Here is a 27092-nt window from a genome sequence, read left to right on the forward strand (position 1 = left end):
TAGGAACAGAAAACCAAACACCGCATGTTCTCACTCACAAGTGGGAGCTGAACATTGAGAACGCATGGACACAGGGAAGGGAAAAACACACATGCCAGGGCCTGTTGGGAAATGGGGGGTGAGGGGAGGGAACTTAGAGGATGTGTTAATAGGTGCAGCAAATCACCATGGCATATGTATACGTATGTAACAAACCTGCACATTCTGCACATGTATCCAGTTTTTTTTTTTTAGAAATAAAAAGGAAAAAAATTTAAGTTATTTTTAAAAAGCAATGGGACAGTATTCCATTGAATATTTCATAATTTATTTAATGACCCCTGTATTTATAAAGTTTAGATATCTCTAATTTTCTTTGTTAATATTAGCAATCAGCAATGAACAGTCATGCATGTGAATATTAGTACTTATCAATTTTTTTTTAGAATCAATTCTTCAATAATAATTGATGGGTCCAATGTGTTTAAGTTTTGACACACTTATACAGTTGTACTCCGTGAAGGATATACCATTTTGCTTTCTCTAACAATGATGTCATTTCCTTGTAGTTTCATCGACATTAGATACTATCAATCCTTACAAATCTGATTCATAAAAATAGGTTTTAATTTTCATTTCTTTGCTTATTTGAGGGACTAGCATGTGATGCTGTCTTTGTCACATATTAACATCTTCTACACACTAGGTCTGTCTAAGGGATGACTATTCTGTTCATCTGTTCATTATCTTTTGTACAAGTCCCTAACTTCAAACAAATTTTGATATCTGATAGCAAGGATCCATCATTGCTCAAAAATTATTAATTGTTCTCACCTATCCATTCTTCCCAATGAATTCTGGAATCCCATTTGTGGTTTTTGGTGAAATTACAACCAGCCTAAGTTGTTTATTTGGAAGAATTAACTGTTCTACAGTATTTAGTCTACTCGGGTTCTATCCAGAAAGGAGCTATCTTTCTCTATTTAAAAAATCTTCCATTATGACTTGTAGTAGAGTTCTGTTTTTAAAAAAATATGAGTTCTTCATGTTTACTGCTATAGTTTTTCTTAGTTATTTATTATTATTATTTTTTGAAATGGAGTCTCACTCTGTTGCCCAGGCTGGAGTGCAGTGGTGCAATCTCGGCTCACTGCAATCTCTGCCTTCCGGTTTCAAGCAATTCTCCTGCCTCAGCCTCCCGAGTAGCTGGGACTATAGGCTCATGCCATCACACCGGGCTAATTTTTTATTTTTAGTGGAGACAGGATTTCACCATGTTTGCCAGGCTGATCTCAAACTCCTGACCTCAGGTGATCCACCCGCTTAGCCTCCCAAAGTGTTGGGATTACAAGCATGAGCCGCTGCACCCAGCCTCTTAGTTATTTTTTCTTAAGTTACTTTTATAAAGTCTTCTTTTTCCATTATGCTGTATTATTATATGTTCAATGTATTATGTTTGGTATGTAGAAAAATTATTTTTAAGTATTTGGTCATTTTAACTACTTTTGTTATAATAATTTTCAAATTTTCTTATCTGGTTTTATAATTTTGACATCTGGAAGTAATAATTATTCTAGCCCTTTGTTTCTAATAATTATATTTCTTACTGTTATATGCCTTTCTTATTGGTTGAAATTTCTACAAGATTAAACAATAATTATGTGAACTGATATATATATAATATATATGTTATATGTATATAGGTTATATATACACTGGTTATATGATATATATCTACATATATAATTTATTTCAATAGTTTTGAGGGAATACAAGTGGTTTTGGTTACATGGTGACTTGGATAATGGTGAAGTCTAGGATTATAGTGCAACTGTCACCCAAGTACTGTTATGTTGTACAGAAGAGGTGTTGTTTTTCATCCCCTACCTCCCTTCACCTCTCCCCACCTCTGAATCTTCAATGTTCATTATATCACTCTGTATGCCTTTGTGTACCTATAGCTTAGCTTCCACTTATAAGTGAGAACATGTGGTATCTGATTTTTTATTCCTGAGTTACTTCACTTAGAATAATGACCTTCAGTTTCATCTAAGTTGCTGCAAAAGACATTATTTCATTATTTTTTATGGCTGAATAGTATTCCATGGTGTGTTTTTGTGTGTGTGCGTGCGTGTGTGGGTGTATACCACATTTTCTTTATCCGTTCATTGGTTGATGGACACTTAGTTCCATGTCTTTGCAACTGTGAATTGTGCTGCAGTAAACATGTGTACAGGTGTCTTCTTGATATAATGACTTCTTTTCCTTTGAGTAGATGCCCAGTAGTGGGGTTGCTAGATTGAATGGTAAATCTACTTTTAGTTCTTTGAGAAATCTCTATACTGTTTTCCACAGAGGTGGTACCAATTTACATTCCTACCAGCAGTGTAGAAGCATTCCTTTTTCACCACATCCATGCCAATACCTACTGTTTTCTGGCTTTTTAATAATGACCATTCTGGTTGGGGTAAGGTAGTATCTCATTGTGCTTTTCATTTGCATTTCCCTGATGATTAGTGATATTGAGCATTTAAAAAATATGTTTGTTGAACATTTGTATATCATCCTTTGAGAAATGTCTATTAATGTCCTTTGCCCACTTTTAAATGGGATTAGTCATTTTTTTCCTTGCTGATTTGTTTGAATTCTTTATAGATTGTGGATATTAGTACTTTGTCGGATGCAAAATGTGCAAATATTTTCTCCCATTCTGTAGGTTGTCTGTTTACTCTGACAATTAATTTTGCTGTGCAGAAAATTTTTAGTTTAATTAGGTACCGTTTATGTTTTTATTTTCTAATTCTGTGAAAAATAATGTTGGTGTTTTGATGGGAATTGCATTGAATCTGTAGATTGCTTTGGGCGGTATGGTTATTTTCATGATATTGATTCTTCCAATCCATGAGCATGGGATATTTTTCCATTTGTTTGCGTTGTGTATGATTGCTTTCAACAGTGTTTTGTGCTCTGAACGAGGGTGTCATATCTAAGAGGTGCCATTCACACTATAGGCATAATGGAGGTATTTATTGATTACCACAATTTTCTGGCCCCTGACAATAAAATATCTCATTCTAAAAGAAATAAAGTTGTCTGAACATTTTCTGATGGAAATAAACTTGAGAGGGCAGTGTTGTGTTTCTTCTATAGGTAGGTGTATTAATTTCAGTATGAAGGTCCTGTATGGGTCATTGATGGCCCTGTTTTGTGGGGGTCAGCATATGTTTGGTCTGCTGAAGTTCTGCCTGGGGTTTATTCTTAGACTGTGCCACTCTTTGTAATGGAAAAGCGGCCACATTCTGTGTCAAAGCTTAACCTCGTGCCTACAGGGCCCAAGGCCTTCAACCTTGATGGTCCTTTCAAGTTATTTGTCCCTTCCTTCTCATTCCTGTGTCAGCTTACTCCAGCCAGTTCTTCTCTAGGATAAGCTAGGGGAGTAAATGATTAAGGTTTGGGGAGCAGTGGTGCCTGCCTCTCCCTCATACAGTTAAACTTCCATTGGCAAGAACTTAACTTTCCTGAGCCTGTTTTGCTTTTTTCTTCTCTCTTTTTTTTGAGACAGTCTCACTCTGTTGCCCAGGCTGGAGTGCAGTGGTGCGATCCTGGCTCCCTGCAACCTCCACCTCCCAGGTGCAAGTGATTCTCCTTCCTCAGCCTCCTGAGTAGCTGGGATTACAAGTGCACACCACCACGCCCAGCTAATTTTTTGTATTTTTAGTAGAGATGGGTTTTCACCATGTTGGCCAGGCTGATCTCAAACTCCTGACCTCAAGTGATCCACCCACCTTGGCCTCCCAGAGTGCTGGGATTACAACTGTGAGCCACCATGCCTGGCCTGTTTTTACTTTTTTCTAAAATGAAGGTAAGTAATATTTACCTCATGGAGTTGTTCTAGGGTTAAAAAAATACTCTCTGTGAAGCACTTACCCGGCCTCCTGACTGGCCCAGCACTCAGCACTCCCGTCATGCCTCCTCTCCAGTGCTGGTCCTCTGGGTTTTCTTGCTTTCCTTTCCCAGCCACTCTGCTCTGGTGACCTCTCCCTCCTCGAGGCTCTTCTTTCTAGAGCATTTACTGCCTGTGGTGCATGTACCACCTTATTTTATGTGTGCTCTCTCCTGATCCCTGATGGATTTTTAAGTCCCCAGGGACATTGTTCCATAAGCCTTCGTTTTCCCCACAGGAAGAAACAAGGTCTTTTCAAGCATCAGAACATTATTACTTTGGGCCAAAGCTATTGCAGAACTGACAATCATTGGGTCTTCAAAATACAACATAAGATGAATGTACAACAAAATCAATGTAGATATTTGAAGGAAAGGAAAAACAATATGTTCATCCTTGTTTCATCGAATAAATCAGGCAAATGCATCAGATTTTTAAAAGAGGCTTTAGCTCAGTTTTGTTGAAGGGACACGTGCAAATAGAGAAACTAGAATTGTTCTATACAGTTGTCAATTTAACTTTTTGTTATGTTTTCAAGAGCTTAGATGTAATGGAATCACATAAGCATTTTCCTTGGTGGTCCTAGTTAAATGGCAAGGATGGGGATGGTGGATGTTATTTGCCACAGGATAGAGGGCACTTTAGTTCAGAGATCTCATGGTATCTGTTAAGTAGACTGGGGGATGCTGTGGTTTCTGTGTTCTGTGATGGCTGATGAATGGTTTGGATGCAACTTGCCATCACTTCCTCATCACATCCAGTCATTCACATTCTCTACATCTTGACATTTCTTAGACAGACCCAGCCATTTCCCCCACACTCTCTCTTCCTGATGTTCTTTCTGCCCTGACTCCCCCATTCTCACTTTCCCTGGCAGCCTTCGCTCCTCCCACCCCCATCCAACTGTTACAGTTGTCTTGTCCTTCAGGGTTTATAGTCAACTCCTGCCACCTCCAGGTAGAATGAATTACCCTCCTGAGTGATCTCGCTGAGATTTGTTCAAACTCTCACCACCTCATTGACCGCCCTCTGTTTTCTCTGCTGGGTCCTCCATATCTTTCATCCTCTAAATGCTGGTGGATTGAAAAGCAGAGTCCTGATTTTTTCTCTGCTCTTTCCACACTTGCTCCCTATGCGATCTTATCAAGAACATGACATTAAACACCGTGAGATCAACATGCAGATGTCTTCCTAACTTACCTCCTCAGCCTACAACTCTCCCTGAACTTTAGGCTTGAATAGTTAACCCCTTCCTCTAGTCTTTGCTTGGATACTAATAGGCGTCTCAAGCGCAATGTGTCCTAGATGATCTCCAGGTTTCACCTGCTCAACCCTTTCCCCATCTGAAGAAAAGGAGCCAGCATTCATTCAGTTGCTCAGGTGAAAAACATTGGCCTCATCCTTGACTTATCTCCTTCACATCCTCATCCACTCTAGAAACAAATTTTTTGGCTGTACCTCAAAATGCACCCAGGACTCTACTACTTCTTAGCATTCTCTCTTCTGCTGAATCCATATCTCTTAGCCCCTCATCCCTGCCTACCACTCTCCTGTCCTGTTCTCCATAGAGCAGCCAGAGGGCTCCTGACAAAACAAAAGCATGTGCATGTCATTCCCCGACTCAGAACCCCTCTGAAGGCCTCCTGCCATATGCAGAATGAAATCTACTCTCCTTCTGGCTTGCAAGGTTCTCAAGCCTATGGGCCCTGGCTGTCTCCCAGTGCTGTCTCTGCCTTTCTCTCCTGCTCTGGGCCCAGTCATGTTGGCCTCTGGCTCTTCCTTGAACACACCAGTGAAATATCTGCCTGCCACAAGACATTGTACTTTGTCTCCTCTGCTTAGGTGCACGTTTTTGCTCAAATTTGCCCCCTCACTGAGGCCTTTGAGGACCATCCCTATTCAAAGCAGCAACTCCTCTTCCATCTCCCTCATCTGCCCTATTTTCCTTCATAGAGTTTTTCTGAAACAATATGCCACTTGCTTAATTGTTCATTGTTTGCTACCTACCCTCACAAGAGTATAAGCTCCCTGAGTGCAGCGGCTTGGTCTGATTTAGTCACTGCTATACTCCAGCACTTCAAAATGCCAGGCACACAGTAGGGCATCAATATACTTGTGTATCTGAATGACTGAAGGACCCTATCAACAGCCTGCTTGATATAATGGCAATTTTTGCACTTGCCTGTGGCCTCGCCTTCCTCCACCAGCAGTTTGAGGACAGAGGCCATCTCTTACTACTTTGAATCATCCACATTGTTCATTGGGCCCTTGATCTATGCTTGTGAACTTGGGGTCGAAAGACTTGTCTGAGCTCATGAGAGGTAAGATGAACTAGGTGAGCACTCTCCAGTGACTGCTTGGATTCTCTTGAAGGCTTTGTTCCCTTGGGCTTCTCCTTGAAAAGGAAGATGGAAATATGTGGAGGAACCTGGCTCTGGTGCATTGGCTCCAAATGGCTGAGCCTATGCAAAGGCTCTTGCTAATGCTTTCACCTCGCGTGACTGCACAGGGCTTCCCTCAGACAGCCGGTTGGATGAGAAGAGCTGAGTAGCCGAGTTAGTAAAAGTAAACTCTCTGCTGCATCTTGCCGACTGCTCCAGCTATGGTGACTCTGGGTGACAGGAGGCGAGGAGGGGGCCTCCATGAAGCCTCTGAGGGGACCATGGCCATCCAGGGTGCTAAGCAGCCTCCCTGGAGAAGGAGCTACCACCCATTATTCACCAGGAGCTTACTCCTGGAGATGGGAGAGGTGTGGTCAGCAGTGAAGAGTGGCCGGCTTATGGGGAAGACTGTCACATATCACAGGAAGGGATCCCCAAGCACGCCCCTCACTATCAGCAGAGTGCCCCAAGTGCCCTCTTTACTTTGTAGTTAACCCCAGTCACCATTTTACTTTTCCCAGCTGGTCCCATTCCAACCAACTTATCTAAAGGCTGTGAATCTTAGTCAGGACATCTGGGTGCGGGCATCTAAGCAGCCCTTTGCTGATTCCTTAAGAAAACTCATTTCTTGTAATGTGAGCCCTGCCGAGGATGGCCATGTCAACTTATTAGACTTTTTACTTGGCCATATTGATTCTGCTTAGCCCGACGCGGCCCGTAATGCTGGCTAATGTTATTGACGAGCCATCAGTCTTGCAGAGAAGTGTGGGGCTTGCAGCTCTTTCTGAACCACAAAAACCTCCTGGTGGACAGTGATGGAGAGCAGGAGGAGGATGTGAGTGGAGCTCTCGGGCTAGCTCCACATAGGCCGGGATACATTAATGAAAGGCACGCACTTGGTGGCGAGAGACAGATGCGCCTCTCCAGAAGCCATTTATTTATGAAATAATTATGAACGCACAGTTGAATCATGGATTTTCATTACTGTATGTGTCCAACACTCTTTCTCGGTTCATATTTTGTTGGGAATGGAGTGTTGTTGGTTATGGGGTGGAGGTGGTGAGGGGGTGGGGGCAGGGGACACCTTCAGGCAGGAGTTCTAGGATATTTTCTCTGTCTTCCACCTAACCTGCCTCTCTCAGCACCATTTGTTGAAGGAAATTCGTCCATGCTGGGCTCAGCCCTGTGTCCAGAGGGAATTCAATTTTGATCTATCCTGAGAAGGACCCAAATTTTCAACCTCCTAAATCTGCAAATCAAAGACTCACTCAGCGGTCTGCAAAGTTGGTGCCTGATGACTGAGTGTGCTGGTATAGGAAACAGACCTTTGGTGGGGTATTAAAAAGGCAAGAGGAGATATTAGCCAGGTGTGGTGGTGCGTGCCTGTAGTCCTAGTTACTTGGGAGGCTGAGGTGGTAGGATCGCTTGAGCCCGGGAGGTTGAGGCTGCCATGAGCTGTGATTGTGGAGCTACACTCCAGCCTGGGGAACAGAATGAGATACTGTCTCAAAAAAACGAAAACAAAAAAAGAAGGAGGAAATAAAGTACAAAAGACCCCCTACCCCGCCCACTCCCAGCTCCTCCAGCGTGAAGGGACCTTTGACTCCTCAGTTCATCATTTTCAAACTGATCCCAGGGGAGAAAGAGGTGGTCCTGGTCCCTCAGCCCTCACAGTTGCCTTAAACAGAAGGAAACCTCAGTGACCATTTACTACTGTGTCTCATGCTCTGTGTGTCTAGAGTAACAAATCCGATACAGATTCCAGCACACTGATGGGGGAAGACATAAGTAAAAGGTTGGATGTCAGGCTTTTCACTCTCTGCATTAGCATTAGGGATTCAAAGTAACAAATGTGGTCAATCCTCTGAAAGCTCAAGTGGAGAACTTCTGGAAGGCTCAGGTAAGTGAGGTCGCTGTGGGATTATTTCTAGCAGGGCGGCTGGAGAAGCAGGTGCTCGCACCAGGTGTTAGCAATTTCAGGGCTGCTTTGGTGGAGTGAGCTTCTGCATCCCTCCATTGGTGTCCCCAGCACTGATTTTATGTCTGCCTCCCTGTGGCTCTTTCCTGTCAGTCCTCCCCCTGGGCTGTGAGCCCCTGGAGAGCTGGGACAGCCCTGACAGCTTTGAATCCTAGCACGTAATAAGCACTTCCGAAGTGTTTACTGGGTGGGTAGAAATGTCTACTTTATTACTAAAGTTAGGTCTTTACCAGGGTCTATTACCTCCAACTATTTGCTTCCCAATACTTCTTAAAAGTCTGGTTGGTCAAAATGATCCTTACAGCAGATTCTGTGAAGAATCTGCATCCACAGGTGATTTTTTACATAACCGGAGCTGCCAAAGCATAAAACAGATAACATGGAGCTAGTTAGGAGGCAAAGAAATGGGGTGGCAGTGAGATGCGGAGTCAGGGATCAAGCACACTTTTTCTTAAGGCTCTGGTCACCCGTGTGCATCTGACAATAGAGGGGCATAGGGCAGGAGATATGGAGAAACCAAAGATGATCAGAAGGTGTCACCCCATCCCTGAGCCCCACCATTCCCATTGCACACACTCTCACACACATGCACACATGAACACACGCTTGCAAACACACACTTAGAATCACACTCACACACAAACATGCCCACATAAACGCACATGCTCACACACGCCCACACACACATAAGCAGACACACATATTAAGAGGAAGAAAAAAGCAGCGACGTTTGTTGACTGTTCAAGGGGTGGTCTCTGCCGGACTGTGCACTCTTTGTAGACTGTGGGCGCCTCACAGATATCCAGCTGCTGTCATTCCCTCCAAACTGGGCTCCTCTTTTGACTCAAAACTTTTGGAGTGGTGGCTTCACTCTGATTATGGCTTCATGGGTCAGTTACCAGCTACTAGCTGGGTGACCTTGGGCAAGTTACCAGTTTGCTTCTCAGTTTCTTCCAGTGTAAAATGGGGATAATAAGAATACTTGTCTCAGAGGTTTATTGAGAGGATTAAATGACTTAATGGATGTAAATACTTGGAATTGTGCCTGGCACAAAGTAAGCACTCAAATCCTGTTCAACATGATCTCATCCTTATAACAGCCCTGCAAGGTAAATATTTTTTAGATGAGGAAACTGAGACTCATGGACAAATAATTTCCTGAAAGTCCCTCAGTCGCCAACCCTGCTGTCAGAGCAGAAGTCTCATCCAGCCACGCTGCCTGTTGCTTGTGAGGCATCGGGGTCCTCTCAATCATCTACCATGGGTGGCACTTGCTGGGCTCTTTGTCTGCAGTCTGTGGCCTCCTCTGAAGCTACTAACACCTATGTTTTCACCCTCTGTGAATGTTTCGTCCCTTCAGATTGGGTCTCATTGTCTACCACTGTGGGGTCAAGTAGGATCGTGGTGTCAGGCTTTCTGTGTAGCCCAGAGGTCATAGCCTTGATCACCAGTATCGGGTGGGTGGTGCAGAGCTTGGTGGGCTTGAGGGAGTGTGCCTGGTCCTTAAGGGAAAGGATTTTGAAAACAGATGCAGTCAATATATATCATTAATAGGAGTTGCAGAGACTGCTGCATTCTTCAAGGTAATGACCTCCCTAAGGGCATGGAGCGTGACTGCTTAATCACCTCCCAGTTGACTCATGGGCGCATTTGTCTTTAATCAGTCTTTTTTTTAGCTAATGGTAGCAAAACTAAGAACTTTCCAACTTTGACTTTTTTCTTATGAAAGGGATTTTTTTTTCCTATTTAAAAAAAGACACATTCAGAAAAATGTAAAATATTGGTATTTTGCGTAGAGAACTTCGGATTGCCTGGGGAATACTCAGCACCAGTGTTGGCTTGTGGGCCCTGCAGATGCTCACCAGGCTTAACACATACACCTCTCCATTCAGGGCTGGCAAAATCAGTGTAGTCCCTGCCTTTAGAAAGTTTCTGCATTTCCGCCAAGCGCAGTGGCTCACACTTGTAATCCCAGCACTTTGGGAGGCCAAGGTGGACGGATCACCTCAGGTCGGGAGTTCAAGACCAGCCTGACCAACATGGAGAAACCCCATCTCTGCTAAAAATACAAAATTAGCCAGGCGTGGTGGTGCATGCCTGTAATCCCAGCTCCTCGGGAGGCTGAGGCAGGAGAACCGCTTGAACCCGGGAGGCGGAGATTGTGGTGAGCCGAGATTGTGCCATTGTACTCCAGCCTGGACAACAAGAGTGAAACTCTGTCTCAAAAGAAAAAAAAAAAAAAAAAAAAAATTCTGCATCTAAATAAAGGACCACAGACTACACTGAAAGATGTTTAGACCAAGTGGCAAGATAGTAGTGCTAAGTAGTGCACACTCCCTCAAGCCCACCAAGGTCTGTACCACCCACCCGACATTGGTGCTAAGAGAAACTGGGGAGTACAGAGACTAAGCAAAGGTCATCGGGTAGTGGTCAGAGCTGGGAAGTTGACTGGGAGGGGTAGAACCATTGCTGCCAGGGATAAGGAGAGAGTGATTGGCATGGATGGGGCAGACCAGTCATGATCACTGTCCAGGAAACAATCACTATAGAGGACATGTCTCAGGCCCCAGCTAATGCCAGTTCATTATGTGGGTATTTCCAAAGTACTTGTGTGTCTATAGTGGACATGGCACTGTGCTGGGATGGCTGAAGGAAGGTGATTCTGTCCCTGTCCTCCAAGTGTTTATAATCTTGAGGAGACGAGACCTAAATGCTTGAAATAATCCCATAGCTACCAAAGGCAGAATTTGTATCTAAATGGGGCACATTTGGAGGCAGTCTAGAGAAAAAAGAAGTCAGTTTGTGATCCTCCAGGAGTAAATATGGAAGGCTTAGATGGGTGGCTGTGAGGATAGAGGGAAAGGGAAAGAAATCCTTAGGTGACTCTATACATCTTGAGGACCTGGAAATCAAAGAGGAGGCATGGGACATTGGTGAATCTGCATTGCAAGTTGAAGTTACTAAAAAACCATGGACCCCTGAGAGAAATGCAGGTGTTAGGAGAGAAAGCCAACTGGGCTGGTGCCAAGTCATTGAGTTTGAAACTTGTTGGTTTGATCTGGTTGTCAGATGCAAAGTAGAAATGTGCTGGAAGCAGCTCCAGATTGGAGAGTCACTGGCCTAGAGAAGATCATTGAGTTTTGACTTGTGATCCCCGAAGAAAAGGATCTTGGCCTTGGAATAAGCTCAAGAAGAACATAGACAGAAAGCAGTTGGCAGTTGGTGAGGTCAGAGGGCTGGGGAAGGGAGGCACCAGGCAAGCCCAGAGAGGAGACATTTGTGGGGAGGAGCATGTGTTCACTGAGGGCACCTGTTTCTGAAAGTTCTGGAAGGTTAAGGATTAAGAAATAGTCATTTGGTTTGGAGGCTCAGCTTTTCTGAAGACCTTTGGGAGGGCGTCTTCAATAGAGCCATGAGGTGAAAAAGCAATTGTAGAGAAGTGTTTAGGGAGAGAATGGGAGAGAAGGAGGGAGAGGCAAGAGATACCCACTTCTAGATCCAAAGGCTTGGAACTGAAAAGGAAATAATGTGATAGGATGCAGGCCAAATAGGTCAATGGGGTCAAGGCAAAACTCTTCAAACCAGGTGTGAATGCTGCACGTTTGCTTCAAATGGAAGTGAACAGAGGAGCAGGAGAGAGGGAAGACTGACAGTGGGCCAAGAAGAGCCCAGGAGAAAATTCTCTCAAGAGCCAGTGAAATCACTCTTGCAAAATTATAACTAAGAAAATGATGACAATGAAAGAGATCTGACCTAATCAACTCCATCTTGCTTTGAACCTCCAAGCTGCCCTTGTTCATTTCTGGGCATTGTAATCCAACTACCTTTGGGAGAAACTTATTGTATAGTTTAACTTTGAAACAAAGACCATAACAGCCCTTTCCCAAAACAAACATTCCTGCCTAGGGACTAGCCTGCCTTTGCAGGACTAACAAATTGGCCACAAGATTAGAAATTATGGTTTAGGAGTCATGCAGCTGGAGGCTACAAGATTCTGACCCTCCCCAAATTGCTCTTGGGGAATAACATCATTATTATAAAACCTGACACCAGTGCCTAAGATATTTAGCAGACCCTGCACTTGATGGACCAGCTGGCACCACCCAGATGGATAAACTGGCTCATCTAGTCAAATGACCCCCACCCAGGAACTGGCTCAAGTGTAAGAGGACAGCTTTGACTCCCTATGATTTCATCTCGGACCCAATCAGCACTCCGGACTCACTGGTCCCTACCCACTAAATTGTCCTTAAAAACCCCAATCCCAGAGTTTTCTTCGAGACTGAGTAATAATAAAACTCCAGTCTCCCGTACATCCAGCTCTGTGCGAATTACTCTTTCTCTATTGCCATTGCCCTGTCTTGCTAAATCGGCTCTGTCTAGGCAGTGGACAAGGTGAACCACTGGGCGGTTACGTTAGGAAGGAAGGAAGGAAGAGGAAGGAAGCGTCTGCACTGCGGGGAAAGCTGTGAGTGTGGCCAGTGGAGAACAGGCAGGAGGGATTTGGTAGGCAGAGGTCAAGAGGCTGGAGGATAAAGCTTCTTGTACCGTGTGACTATGGCTTTCTCAAAAGTAGGAGGTCGAGTCAGCTTTTGGCAGAAAATTCAAAAGGAGAGGCATGGAGGAAAGCTGATGGGCCAGCAGTCAGACCAAGAAACCCAAAGTTCTTCTTCCCCACAGAGTCAGGTGGGGAGGGAGATGGGAAAACCGGTAGGGGAGAGGGGCTTGCTCATCCCCTGTTGAGTCCAGGAAGTTAGTAAAGTGTGTCAACTTGGGGAAGAAAGATGAAGTTTGCATTAGAAGCTTCAGGGGAAGGAGACCACTGGGGATGCAAGTGAGGGTGCTTCCAGGAACCCCCTTCCCCAAAATGTCAGAGCTACAAAACTGTTTCCTTTCTTCCTGCCTGGAGAGTGAATACTTTCCAGAGGCATCTGTGGCCTGGTAGGTAGGAGGGGTTAGCCAAAGCAGCTTCTGCATATGCCAGAGGGGGACAACACAGGGCTCAGCAAGGGCCTCCCAGGCCAAGAGGAGACACCCTGCTAAAATAGACATTTCCACAAGTGGCAGACTCCAGAAACCAACACAGACTTGGTCTAGGCGCAGAGCCAAGCAGTAACACAGGAGCCGATACTAAAAGGACGGAAACAAGCAGGTTCCGAGAACTTTGAGCATAATTACTCAGAACAATGGGCTCAGGCTTCTGCTTGGCAATGAATGCCCTGTATCTAATAACCCAGGCATCCCCGTCACCAGCCCTGGGGGCCTGTGGCTGAGACAAGGTAGCAGATCCTAATGGGACCCAAGCTTTCAATACTACTGCTACTAATATCAGCTAATCTTTTTGGAATGCACTGCTTTAAGTCTTCCATTAGCATAACTCATTGATCTTACTAACAACCCAGAGAGATAAGTCCCGTCATTATTCCTGTCCTTCAAATGAATACACAGAGGTACCAAGACTTTAAGTGAATTGCTTAAGGACCCACAAGCCAGGCTTGGGACAGGGTCTGGACCCTAGCAGTGGGATGTCTCCTGGGTGACACTGTCAGCCTCATTATCTCAAAGCACCTGTTGAATGTCTACTGTGTGTAGGGCACTATGCTAAGCAGTAGAAGCCAAAAAGGTGGACGAGTTGGGCCTGGCCTTGAGTGATGAGCAGGTAATAGCAGGGCACTACTATCTCTAGGAAATAATAATTAATGATGTTTCCAGGATTTTGTTTCCTGTTTCTGCCACCCTCCCCAGCCCCACCCCACCAGCTTCCTGAATGAATAAATACGCAAATGAGGAGATGGCTTTAAATAAGTGGATAATTACTCTGCTTCTGGCTTATGAAATGTGTAAGAATTACCAGTTTTCTGAAACAAAACACAACAATAAAGCCTTCCATCATTGTTCCTTGTTGGGCTCAAAAACCAATCCAGTTCAATGCCTGCTGCAGGCACAGGCAGGAAGGACTGAGAATGTCTCTCTCAGTCTGCTGCAGCTTCGGGTCTGCACTGGGTCCTCTCAAGTACTCCCCTGACACACAGCTTTCTGTCTGCTGTTTTCTTTACTGTATTTGCCTCCGAACCTTAGTTCTGGCCTTGATCATGTCTTGGCCATGCAATTGTCATAGCTTCTGAACAGATACAAGCAGGGGCTTCAAAGCCAGCTGGATCTGAAAGTCATCTCGACTCTGTTTCTTATTTGCAGCTTAGCCCTTGGGCAAGTGTCTGGATATCTTTGACTTTAATTTTCTTATCTGCGCGACATAGAAAATACCACCCTAGCTCACAGTTATGTGAGGATGAGGTGGGAGTCACCACATCCAGTGCCTAGTACAGGGTCCCCCGTGATGCTGTTACAATTCCTGGATATTATTATTATTAGATCTCCCACCTCTAAATCAGCCTGTATGTTGCTGCCAGAGGAATCTTTCCCAAATACAATTCTGACCATGTCATTTCCTATCATTCTGCAAAAGCTGCAGTTGCCAGTGGAGCAAGTCTGTTTGTAAGGGGAGTTACTTACCTCATTTTCCCATTCTGGATGCCAGCATCTTGACTACCAGAGTCAAGTAGCTCCTGCTCAGCCCACTCTGTCTATAAAAATACCTGGAGAAGTTCTCAAATTTACAAAGACAATACAAGGGCTTGTTAATGGTGGTGGAACCCACTCAGTGGGATGAGACCAATATAAGTTGCACTGTTTGATTAGGTTATGCATACTTATGCAATGGGATAAGAATTTTTGGAAATGTCCACAGAGCCCCGCCCCCCAATCATTATAATTTCTTTGGCTCTTTGCCCCCTTCAATGAGGCTAATCATTCTATATTCATGGTCTTGGGGAAACAATGTGATAGGAGAAACAGAGAAAAGGGGAACTTCTTCCTAGCTGTTGAGTTCCAAAAGCTAAGCCCCTTTGGGGAAAGAAAGAAATAGTTGACAAAAGGCTGAAGAGAAATTTTGAATTAAAAGTACATGACCACCCCAGGTCCAAGGCAGCACTCCTAGGGTTCTGCTAGCATTTTTGCACTCTACTGAGGATTTCCCTTCACAGCAGCCAGAATGTTCTTACTAACCCACAGAGAGGATGCGTTCCCATTCCCTGAGACTTTGCTCTGAACCATTTGACTTACTCCTGGTGAACTGCCCTCAAAGTCTCCTCTGGGCCAGCAAGACTTTGTGCGCACTCTGCTATAATTGTATATTACAAACAAGATCAGCTACAGTGGGGCTCTGATCCATATTAACTAAGGATGTCTCTACTGAAGTCAAACATAAATGTTCCCCCTGCAAAGAATGAAATAATGATGAGGTGGCAGAGAGTGGGGTTATTTTTTGAGATGGGGGACCTGCTTGGTGCCTCTTGAAATTGATGCCACATAGGTGATGACACAGAATGTAAATTTCTGACTTGAACAAACCAAGTCCTATCCCTTGCCCTTCTGACTTGAGCCCTGCTTCCCAGAACCGCCTGCTGGGGTGGAGCTTTTGGAGGGAGGGTGGATGCTAGGAACATAGCTGACCCACTGCCATGGGAGGGACAGCCAGTGGGTCAGACATCCTGTGAAGCTTCTTGTGGTAGACTGTCCATCAGTGATCCCCAGTGGACCATGATTCTCTTAGTGTGATCCCCTCCTATATGGACTCTGGGCTCAGCCATGGGACTTGCTTGGCCAGTGAGGCATTAGAATGTAGAGACTTGATAAGTACTTGCACAGTGGGAGCTCCTTCTTGGAAACCAGCTACCATTTGATAAGGAGGGCAACGGAGACTAGCGGAGGAAGAGAAGCCACTTGGAGGAAAATCTATGCATACCAGCTCTCAGCTGGCACCAGTTGCCACACATGTCAGTGATGCCTTCATGGATATTCCTTGGCTGAGTTCCTAGGGAATTGCAGCTACCTACGAGACCCTAGGAGGTCCCCTCTGAGCCTTGTCCAAGTTGTAGAATTATGAGCCAATAAATGGTGGTTGTCATCTTAAGCCTCTAAATTTGAGATAGTTTATGTAGCAATAGATAACTGAAATTCCTTCTTTCTAGAGAATATTTTTCCTTTCAATTGCAGGGACTTTCCACAGGATGGGAACCTCATCCAATTTGATCATTATATCCTCAGCCCCTAACAGCCCATAATAGGTTTCTAATAAATATTTGTGGAATTCATGACACAAAATTATATACTACAGCATCTATATTGTATTACGATGCTCTGTTTCCTGGCTATTTTTCTCCCTTTCAAGCCATGAGCTCCCTAGCTTTGAAGCTTCCATTTATTGTTGATGAATGGTTGGCAAAGTTCTAAGAGATTTTTATATGTAACAATATATTAAATGGAACTTTGACTGTTGTCTATGGAGTTTTGGTTGACTGAAAGCTGAGAACAGAGCGACAAATACTCCTGCATTCTGAAGATGGGTACTAGACACAATTGTAGCACATGACAAAAAATAACTAACATATTTTCAGATGCTTTAGTTCATTCTTCACTTCTACTTAAGAGAAAGACAGAGAGGAAATAGGAATTTGTGATTAGGGTCCAAAAGTTAAAGCCAGAGAGTCTGAGTTCAAGTTTCCTCTCTGTTACTACTAGCTGCAAGATCTTGGCTAAATTACTTAGCTCTGTACTTTCATTTACTTACCTATGAAGTGGGGTGATGATAGCATCCACCTCATAGGGATGCTGTAAGGATTAAATGAGTTATTATATATGGACCAGGCAGTTCTACATCGAGATTCTTAGAACAGTATTTAGCTCATAGTGAGGGCCTATAAGTGTCAGCACTGTCATCCTCAGTACTATCAGAGTGAGTAAAGATCTCTTTGAAAAGAATGGGCTACCTGGTGGAGGGACATACATTTCCTAGCAGAAAAACTCTAAGTTTGGGGTGATTAGCCAGAAGGGGACTGATATTTCACTCATCACTCCACCTCACCCTCTAGCTGACTGATCGTGGAACTGAAGAAACACCTAGACACTTCCATAGCTGCTGTGGGAGTAGACACGGTGAAAGAATTCTGGGCAAAATTAATCTACATCCTCTGGCATATGGAGGTACTGAAACTGCAAAAGTCCAAAGGAGAAGGTTAGCAGAATGAGGAGAAAGGCTGAGGTGGGCATGTCACACACTGCCAGGATTGGAGGGGTGAGGATGCTGAGTTTCCCACTAGCTAAGTGGACACTATGGATGGGCAGTCTTAAGAGTAGAGGCCTCGTGATAGGGCTATGCCCAAGAGGACGGCCTTTCCAAGGGCAATCTCAGCCACATGGGTAGAGGTGGGATTGGGGAGGAGGTGCTGCCATGGAGGTAGAGGAAGGCACTGAAGTGCCTGTGGGTGACAGTCAGGGTTTGGCCATCTGCCACACACAGGGCCTCATCCAGACCTTCACAGTGCAGCTAAGTCAATTGACCATTTTAGCCCATGCTATAAACTAAATATTTGTGTCCCCTAAATTCATATGTTGAAACCTAATGCCTAGTGCTATGGTATTAGGAGATGGGGCCTTTGAGGGGCAATTAAGTCATGAGGGCAGAGCCTTCATAAATGAGATTAGTGTGCTTTTTAAAGAGGCCTTGAGAGCTCCCTTAGCACTTCTGCCGCGTGAGATTACGGTGAGAATATAGCTCTCTGTGAACCAGGAAGAGGCCCTCACCACACACCAAATCTGCCAGTGACTTGATCTTGGACTTCCCTGCCTCCAGGACTGTGAGAAATAAATTCTCTGTTGTTTATAAGACACCAGTTTATGGTGTTTTGTTATAGCAGTCTGAACTGTCTAAGACCACACTTTACCTTGCCTCCTTCCTTCTGCCGCAGTCCTGGAGAGGCCAGAGGAAGTGGAGGAGGGACTGAGAGTAAGGAAAAGCCCCATCTTCCCAACTGCAGGTTACTGAGCCTGGTGTAGGCCTGAGCTGGGGAAAGAGAGAGCCTTTGAATTGGATGAGAAATTGAAGTTTTAGTGTTAGGAGAATCTGAACTTTATTGATTTCTGAGAATCAGACTTTTCTAATGTCCAAAAAGTGACTGATAATACTCTGGGCTCAGCCAAGATAGCACTGCTGGAGGAGTTGGGGTGCAAAGTGAGTGGGCTGAAAGCTTATGGTTGAGAATAATGTCTGTCACAGCAATATATGCATTTATATTGACATCATCTCATTTTATCTTCACAACAGCTCTGTATTAGTCTGTTTTCACACTGATGATAAAGATATACGTGAGACTGGGCAATTTACAAAAGAAAGAGGTTTAATGCACTTATAGTTTCACATGGCTGGGGAGGCCTCACAATCATGGTGGAAGGTGAAAGGCACGTCTCACGTGGTGGCAGATATGAGAGAGAGAGAGAGAGAGAGAGCATGTGCAGGGAAACTCCTATTTTTAAAACCATCAAATCTCAGGAGACATATTCACTATCATGAGAACAGAACAGGAAAGACTTGCCCCCATGATTCAATTATCTCCCTCCCACAACAGATGGGAGTTATGGCAGCTACAAGATGAGATTTTGGTGGGGACACAGAGCCAAACCATATCAAGCTCTTAGAGGTAAATTGCTCTAGTCCCATTTTATGTAGGCTTAACAAAGTCAATGATCTTACCCAAGGTGCAGCATACAGCAGTGGCAAAGCTGGAGTTCAGGCTGAGCCTTTTCTGACCACAAGGTATAAACTCTTAAACACTCCTTGGGGTGGACACTGCCTCTCACAGCTTTGCACCCCCAACAGCTTCTCCCTGTCCCCACATACAGGAAGTGTTCTTGCGAATGAGTGCATTTTCTCAATCAGCAGCTCCCTTGTGCCCTCACTGCAGCTGAAACCATCTCTGAGTTGGCAAATTAGGATTCTTTGCAAGCTTGTCCAACCTGCTTTATTTGGTGGTGGTAGTGGTTCTGTTTTGTTTTAGGCTTTTTAGTAGCCTGAAGCCATGGTTTTTAGTTTCTGTCTCTAGTGATAAGCAGAAAAGAGGGATGAGGAAGGGACTTTACTGGCCCAGCCAGAAACAGAAATTAAGAAGCCATGACTGTATCCTTTCCCCTGGACACCTGAAGAGGCAAGCACATTAAACTCCAGAGCCTTATTGCTCTGACAGACCAGGAGAGAACAGTTGTACTGGTTGATCTTGGGTACTTCTGACCCACTTCCCACTATCCCTACCACAAGAATCTGCCCTGGAGGAGCTATGGTTGCAAACACTGTGCCAGACTGAAGCTTAGGCTGCAGGAAGGAAACCGCAGCCTGAACCATCTTTGTTGAAGGTCTCCAAGAGCAAAGTTGTTTGCTATCAGGAAATATCTCCAGTGTCCTAAAATACTTGAATAAATCAGCAAGGATGCCTGTGTGTGTTTCCTTTTTTCTCTCTCTCTCTCCATCAGAAGCCATTGAGTGGAATGGGTGAGGGTTCCAGGTAGTTGCTTTGGGAGATGTTTGTAATTTACATTCTGCAGGGCAGCTGATTGCATGGGTGGAAGGGAGGAAGGAAAGAAGCAAGGAAGGAAGGCGGGCAGACCCAGGGTAAATAACCCTGAATCGAGAGGGGCCAGGATTCCCAGCACCCTTGGCTTGGGTGTGTTTTGTACTTACATTTGACCGTGGGTGTGTCTGATGTTCTGGGAATTCACATCATTTCAAACAAAAGCCCAAAGCCACACACTGAGAAGATTGTCTCTGGAGGTTTGGGAAAACTGTTCAATTTCCCTGAGCTGCCCCCAGAGCAGCTCCTCCCCAATTTCATTTGCTGTTTGCAAAGCATTTTCACAGATATCCTTTCATTAGCTCCTTACAACCCCCTCGCCTCAAAGCAGATGGAAAAATACCATTATCCTTATTTTTACAGAGTTCTCAGAGCCTCACTGTCATTAAAATTCTTGCCTGGGGTCAAATAGCCATAGGTGAGGGCACCTGGCCTAATTCTGGCCCTGTTATTCACTACACCCCCTTCCCTAGTGGGGTGGCCAGTCCTGGCCGCTCCTAAGGTCATCCCTAGTTCTGAACATCCTGCCTGGGCTGGGACCGGGGCTCTGTTTGTTCTGGAAGGGTGGTCGGGTACCTGTGGGCATTGTGTGTGAGGTTTGTTTGCACAATGTCATTATTTTCATCTCCCTTTCTGGTGGGCCTTAAATTTTTCCAGAGTCTTGGACCAAGCAATTCCATTTGTAGGGGTTTGTTTTTAGGGTATATTCAGACCCATTTACAAAGATAGAAGTCTAAAGTGTTCATCTATAGGTAGTTGTCTATAGAGTCAGTCATAAAAGGAACACATTGAAAATAGCCTGGATATCCAAGAAGGAGTTCTTTTACATAAATTATTGTATATTGAATCAATGCCATGTTTTCAGCACTTAAAAACTCACATAGAAGGAAATTGAATGGCATGGAGAGATGTTCCTGGTCCATTGTTAAATAAGCAAAACAGGTGATGTAAAAAGTGTTTCAGAATGGTTCCATTTTGCTTTAACAAATATTTATCTCTCCGTAGACATGTTGACAAATACCCAGAAGGCTATATACCGAAATCATAATGGCAGCTGTTTCTTGTTGGCAAGATTCTAGATGATTTGTATTTCCTTCTCTTTGATTATCTATGCTTCTTAAGAACTCTACATCAAGCATGAATTCATTTTATAATGTGAGAAAACTATTTGCAAGATAGCAATGAAGGATTAGCTCTATGGTTCTGGCCATTCATTAATTCATCACTCAGCTTTTCTTGTTTGATGTGCTCGGTGCTGGAGATTTGGAAATGAATTCAGAATTCAGTGTGTAGTCCCTGTGCCATTGCCCATTTCCAGGTGCACAGGGTCAACCCTTTAGAAGGAAGCCAACATTTACTGAGCATTTACTCTAGGCCAGGTATTTTTTTTCACATGATAGATTTCATTTAATCCCCAGTGCTGTTCTGCAAGAAAGGTATTATGATTTCTGTTTTAAAGATGGGACTTAAAATGTTAACTAACTTGGTTAAAGTTGTGCAGCTTGTAAATGGTGGAGCTGGAATTTGGCCACAGGTCTGCCTGAATCCACCACCCCTGCTTCAAGCTCTGGTTGCCTGGCACCAGGCTCGGCTGCCTCTTGGCTGCCTGTCTTTCAGAAGGACTGATCTAGTGGGCATGAATGGTTTCTGATGCTTGCTCCCTGGTTGGAATTTAGGCGGGTGTCTGCAGGACCTGAAGAGGTGGCTAAATTGCCAGGAGCAAACCCAATGACCTGGTTCCCTGAGTTCTCCCTCACCTAGGAGAAGCCAAGCCAATGACAAGACACAGGGACCCACACCGTGCCTATTCTTCCCCACCTGCTTCCCTGGCGTGGTGTGCCCAGATCACACACTGCTATGTGTTAGGACTAATGATTCCCTGCAATCACACTGGAGTGGAGCAAGGACCTTTTGCTGAAAAAGGAATTTTCCAGTTGGCATTTAAAAGTTTGAGATCCAAAGGAAGGCATAAAAGAAACAAAAACCAAAAACAAAATAAAAATCCACCAGCAGGCTGAGCTCTGGGGATCAAATATTCTCTTTGTATTGTGCAGAGAGGGGCGTTCTGCAGCCTGGGCTGGAGTTTTCAGTTGGCCATGCAGAAAATGCTCCTGGGTACTCCCTTTAAAAACTAAATCAACATTATTTTAATTTGTGTTCCCTGCTTCCTCCTTCACCATGGAGGAGAATGTGCGAGGCCGAGAAAGAGCATATTTCTCTCACAAGTTAACTTAACATGCAATATGCAGGGGATTACTCTGCGCTCACTCAATACCACAGCCCAGAGCTTTATAGAATTCTATTGATCTTAGCTAAAGCTGTTTAATTTTTTTTTGCTTTAATTTTCTTTCCTTATTCGTTCATTAAGTTGAGGTGAGGAAGGGGTGGGGGACTGATGGCAGGCGTTGTTCCTTGGATTTAAGATTGGTGTGGAGGACCAGGGAAGCAGTCTGCCCGTAGTCACTGGCAGCATGCAATGGCAGCATTTTGTCCTCTGTGCCTTGGGATGGGGAGAGGCTACAGGGAAAGGGGAAATAGAATGTCTAGTACCCCCAGATATTTTCTCCTGCAAATTCTCAGAATAAGGACTCTGTGCACAGGACAGAGGCGGAGCTGCGGTGAATCCGACACAGATATGGCCCACAAGGAGCTTACCAGCTAGCAGCAGAGAAGCAAACTAATCCCAACTGGCACACCAATGCGTCGGCATAACCAAACAAGGTACTCATGTTTGCTATTGTAGGAGGCTCAAAAGGATGAGAACCTAATTTCTCCCATCAACCCCTAAGTCTTTTAACTAGGGTGTGATCCCCACATAGGACCATCAAGGACTTAAGTGGGGCTTGCCCAGGAGGGGAAAGCATGGCTAGAGATTGGGCAGGAAGTGTGGGAGGTGGCAAGAGGGGAGGACCTAGGATTGATGGTCTAAGGGTCAGAAACTCTGCCCTCCTCCCTTGCTTTCCTTTCTGGGCCACTTGGTAAGACTTCTAAAAGGGCAGCCCCTGTATTTCTGGGTTGCGGATTAGGCTCTGGTGCTCTGGGAGCTCGGGGTGGGGAGTGGGCTGTGGCTACACTGAGCCCTGTGGGATGCACTTCTGGAATATGCCCCCAGCCCGTGGCAGAGGGCTCCTGCTCCCCTGTGGCACCCTATAGTAGAGGGACCACGATGACCACCACCAAAGATGAAGGAAATGGACCACTTCTTATTTCCTTGGTATAATTTAAGTCCTAAGAGTCTTGTAGGATTGAACATAGAGCCAAAGGAAAATACAGTAATACTAATAATAAATGTCATCTGTGGAACTTTACTACATGCCAAGCACTGTGCTAAGTCCCTTTTGTAGATTATTTTAGTGAATCTTTGACACAGGTCCCATTATCATCCCCTTTTTTATAGATGATGATGTTGAGATGATGATCCTGCCAGTTAAAATACCATCATTAAGAAATAAGTCAGATCCCTTGCTCAGGGTCTTACGGGTGGTAAGTAGCCAAGGTGGAATTTGAGGCTTCTCGTGCTGGCTGCCGGACTCCTTGCCCCAAACCGTTGTACCAATGCCACCTCTTCCAAGTCCTATCTGTCCAGAGATGCATCCCTTAGTGGTCATTAGCAGAGTTTTGTTTGGGGGAAAGAATATTGAAGCAGAATGTTACTTGCAGCCTAGTATTGCAGGACAAATTCATATCTGATGCGAAATAAACACAACAGACAGAATGCTATGGGAGTTTAGAGCCCAAACAGCTTACTTCTGATGGAGAAAATGTGTGTTTAGTGGGGCTGTGAATGTGCAAGTGAACATGCAAAAGAGGAGGAGTTTTTTGGACAGGGTGACTGAAAATGAGGCATATACCTGGAGACAGTTGGTAGTTCCGTTTGACTATGGCATGGGATAAGGAAATGGCAGGCAATGAAGTGGGAAGTGGAGGTTGCATCCAGATAATAAAGGGTTAAGGGATCAGACTATGCTGAAGTGTTTCATGCAAAAATATTTCATCTCACGGGCTGTATGGGATTGGTAGTGGCTTTCTGGACTGTTCTGAATGAAGCATACAGAATCAATAAGAAAGAGAGTGGAGCAAGTAGCTATGTGCACCATAGGCTGAGACTTACCGATCTCATTTCTTGTCCTGGGGTTCAACAAAGGGCTCTGAAAGAGGACAGTGAGGTTTGAACCTGATGGGGAGTATACATGCCCCACACTGTTACCAAATATGCGGTATTTCTGGGATACAGAGAATGGTTCCTTTATTTTGTCAATTATTCATTCTCTCTCTTCCCTTAACACTAATTTTATTGGGAATGCCTGGAAATGGTGAAAGCAAATATGTTTGGGGTTGGATGGGGAGCTCTGGTTGTGTGTGCCTCTGATCTGGAACTGCTGGGAGTCTGATACAAAGTGCAGAATGCTGTATGGAATTCTAGAACACCAAGTTCTAAGCTGGGCTCTGCCAATAACTGCTGGGGCACTTTAGGCCCACACCTGAGCCTCCCCAAAGTAGCCCTACAACACAAAGTTTCGGTGACAGCAAAGAAAGTAACTATGATACATCCTTGAAAAAACCACAATAACTAAAATATGCCTTTCTTGTTTAATGTAATCAAAGAAAACATGCCATTGTTTATAGGATATTTTATCATTTTATGTATCACTAAGAAGGAAAAAATCCTGCCAGTTACAATACCCCATCCACTGTCAATCACATTCTATACAGCATTTTAGAATTAATTAAATGTAGTAGATTTTGACAAAAATCCTGCTTTCCCTAACTAGGCATGGTGACTCATGCCTGTAATTCTAGCACTTTGAGAGGCTGAGGCAGGAGGATTGCTTGAGGCCAGGAGTTCAAGACTAGACTGGGTAACAGTGAGATCTTGTCTCTTAAAAAAAAATCCAGCTCATAGTTACTAACCCCTATTTATACAAGTTAAAATGTGTTTGCTAGGATTCCAGTTTAGGTTCCTGAAGCATGAATTTGCATATTCAAAGCAACTCATATTGTGTAACACAAAAAATCTGGTCTCCCGTTTTTTTACTTTGTAGCTCGAAGTTGGAGAGATACCATTCTTAAGGGGAGACTGTCCCAATTTACAATGACTATGAAAACATTAGTTTGACAGCTGGTTCAGATATAACTGTCTCTAAATCATATGGGCTGCCAAACAGCCCTGATTAAGCACTTGCTAGAAATATTCCAAGGTCAAGGAGCCCTGTGATTCTGTTGTGTGACACAGTAAAGCTGTGCTAGACAGTCCAGGGCTGGCAGTGGGAGAGTGTGGGGCCCAAGCTGATGTTCGCAAGCCTGGGATCTGCCCCGATCTTCATTTAATTATTTGTGCACTCCTTGAGAATAAGCTATGTGAACACAGACTATCACCTAACCCAGCAGGCCCCCTTGGGGAATGTAGATGAAATATTCCTGGGAGCCTCAGGTTAGTCTGCTTATTTGAGTTTACACAAACCTGGGTATCTTTTGGTGAAAGAGTTTTGAGAAACGGTAGAAGTATTTACAAGTCTTCTCTTTGCAAAAAGTCTTCTCTTTGCAAGTGACAGAAACTCAACTTCAGTTGGCAATAGGAGGATTATAAAAGGTCTGAGAGACACCTTGAAACGTGGGGACATGATGCTGCCAGGTCTACTTTTGTGTCCCTTGTCTCTGCCTCCCGCTGTGTTGACTTCACCTCCTCCTCTGCAGACTGGCTGCCTTCACTTAGCTGGGAATGCAGCTTTTGACGGCTCCCAGGACTGTATAGAACAACTTCACTACCAAGGAGGGCCTGAAATGCTTTCTCTAGCTCTAGTTTGAAAAGCCCTAGAAAGAATTCTGATTGGCCCACTTTGGATCATATGTGACCCCTAGACCACTCAATTGTAGCAAGAGACTAGAGTGCTATAATTTTAGACCCCAACCACAAATGGATGATTGGACAAAGAAAAAGGAACAACTTCCCCAAAGGGGTAGCCTGATATCCAAGAGGGAAGGAAAGTGCTGGCAGACAAATAATAGGTGCATTTCAATGATCACATTTATTCTTAGAAAAGCCCTTTCATTTCATGACGGGAAAAAGAAAAGAGCTTAGAGGTACGGCTGATGACAAAACAATTTTATCATAGTAAGAGTCAGGCAATGTTACCTTATTTAGGTAACCATTAATAATGGGGTACTGGGGTCTCCATAAAAAACATGGCCTTCTTGATGAGGGCTTGACACCCTCTTCTGCAGAGGACATACTTTGAAAGGCAGTGTGTGTCCATACTACAGAAATTCCTGACCTTCAAAGTATTGTTATTGGAGAACTCAGTCAAGTTCTATCTGTTCAACTGCACGTGTGCTTTGTGGAAGAGCAAATGTGTATGGGCTAATGTGCTCAGAAGGACTAGGTCTGTTTCAACTACCCAAATATACAAACAGAATTTGAAAGTTTCTTAGGAAGCCCAGTCACATGTGTGTTCTTGACCAAAAACTTGGCCTCATCATCTCATAAGACACAGACTATGAAACTCATTGCCCTGATCAAAGATGCTGCAGAAGATGGCATTTATTATTCCCAGGGATGCTCAGGAGAGCTATTTTATTGTCTTGGCATCAGGAATGGCTATGTTGCTTCTCTGAACAACTGGCTTATTTTTACTTTACAAACTCTACATCTTATGACCTTTCATGTTTCTCTCTTTATAGTGACTGCTAGGAAGCTCAGAGCCAACTTTATGACCTGCCTGTAGTCCAAACATTGAATTCCTAATGGCAGACATTTAGGGACTAAAACTACCTCTTTACTCCGTCTTCCTTCCTTGATCTTATTTTCCCTTATTTTGAAACTTATATAGGAGTTATTTAATTTCATGATAACATTTGTATCTTAGCTAACATAAATCTTTTTTTTTAAAGATTAAACTGTGGAAATAAGCAATTATTTAACCTTGGACTCAGAGGTTTTGAAGGTGCCTTCTGGCAGAAACCATCTTGGTGGAGTGAGTATATATGGTACCACTCCTCCTGGAACCCAGGTAAAGTCTCAGGGATATCCTTGATATGTTGTCCCTTAGCAGAGATCCTAAAGTCACCTGCTCACCTTTTAGATAAACTACATTGTGAATTTGATTTTCATTCCCAAGAAAACAGAATGTTATCTTGTGCTCTTTTCCAAGACTTGGGAGGTAAATTCAATACCACTTCCTTGTGATAATGAATTCTAAAGGAGATTTAGTTTCATTCTCTACTGTACTATTATTCCTTGTTCAAAAATATCTTCTAGCTGCCACAACTCTGTCATTGCTGAGAGATATATAGTTAACAATGAATCTCAGATATTTAGCCTTCAGGCATTTAAAATGCCAGCAATAATGATAACA

The sequence above is a fragment of the Pongo abelii genome, chromosome 13 (genome assembly GCF_028885655.2).
Source record: "Pongo abelii isolate AG06213 chromosome 13, NHGRI_mPonAbe1-v2.0_pri, whole genome shotgun sequence".
Taxonomy (NCBI): Eukaryota; Metazoa; Chordata; class Mammalia; order Primates; family Hominidae; genus Pongo; species Pongo abelii.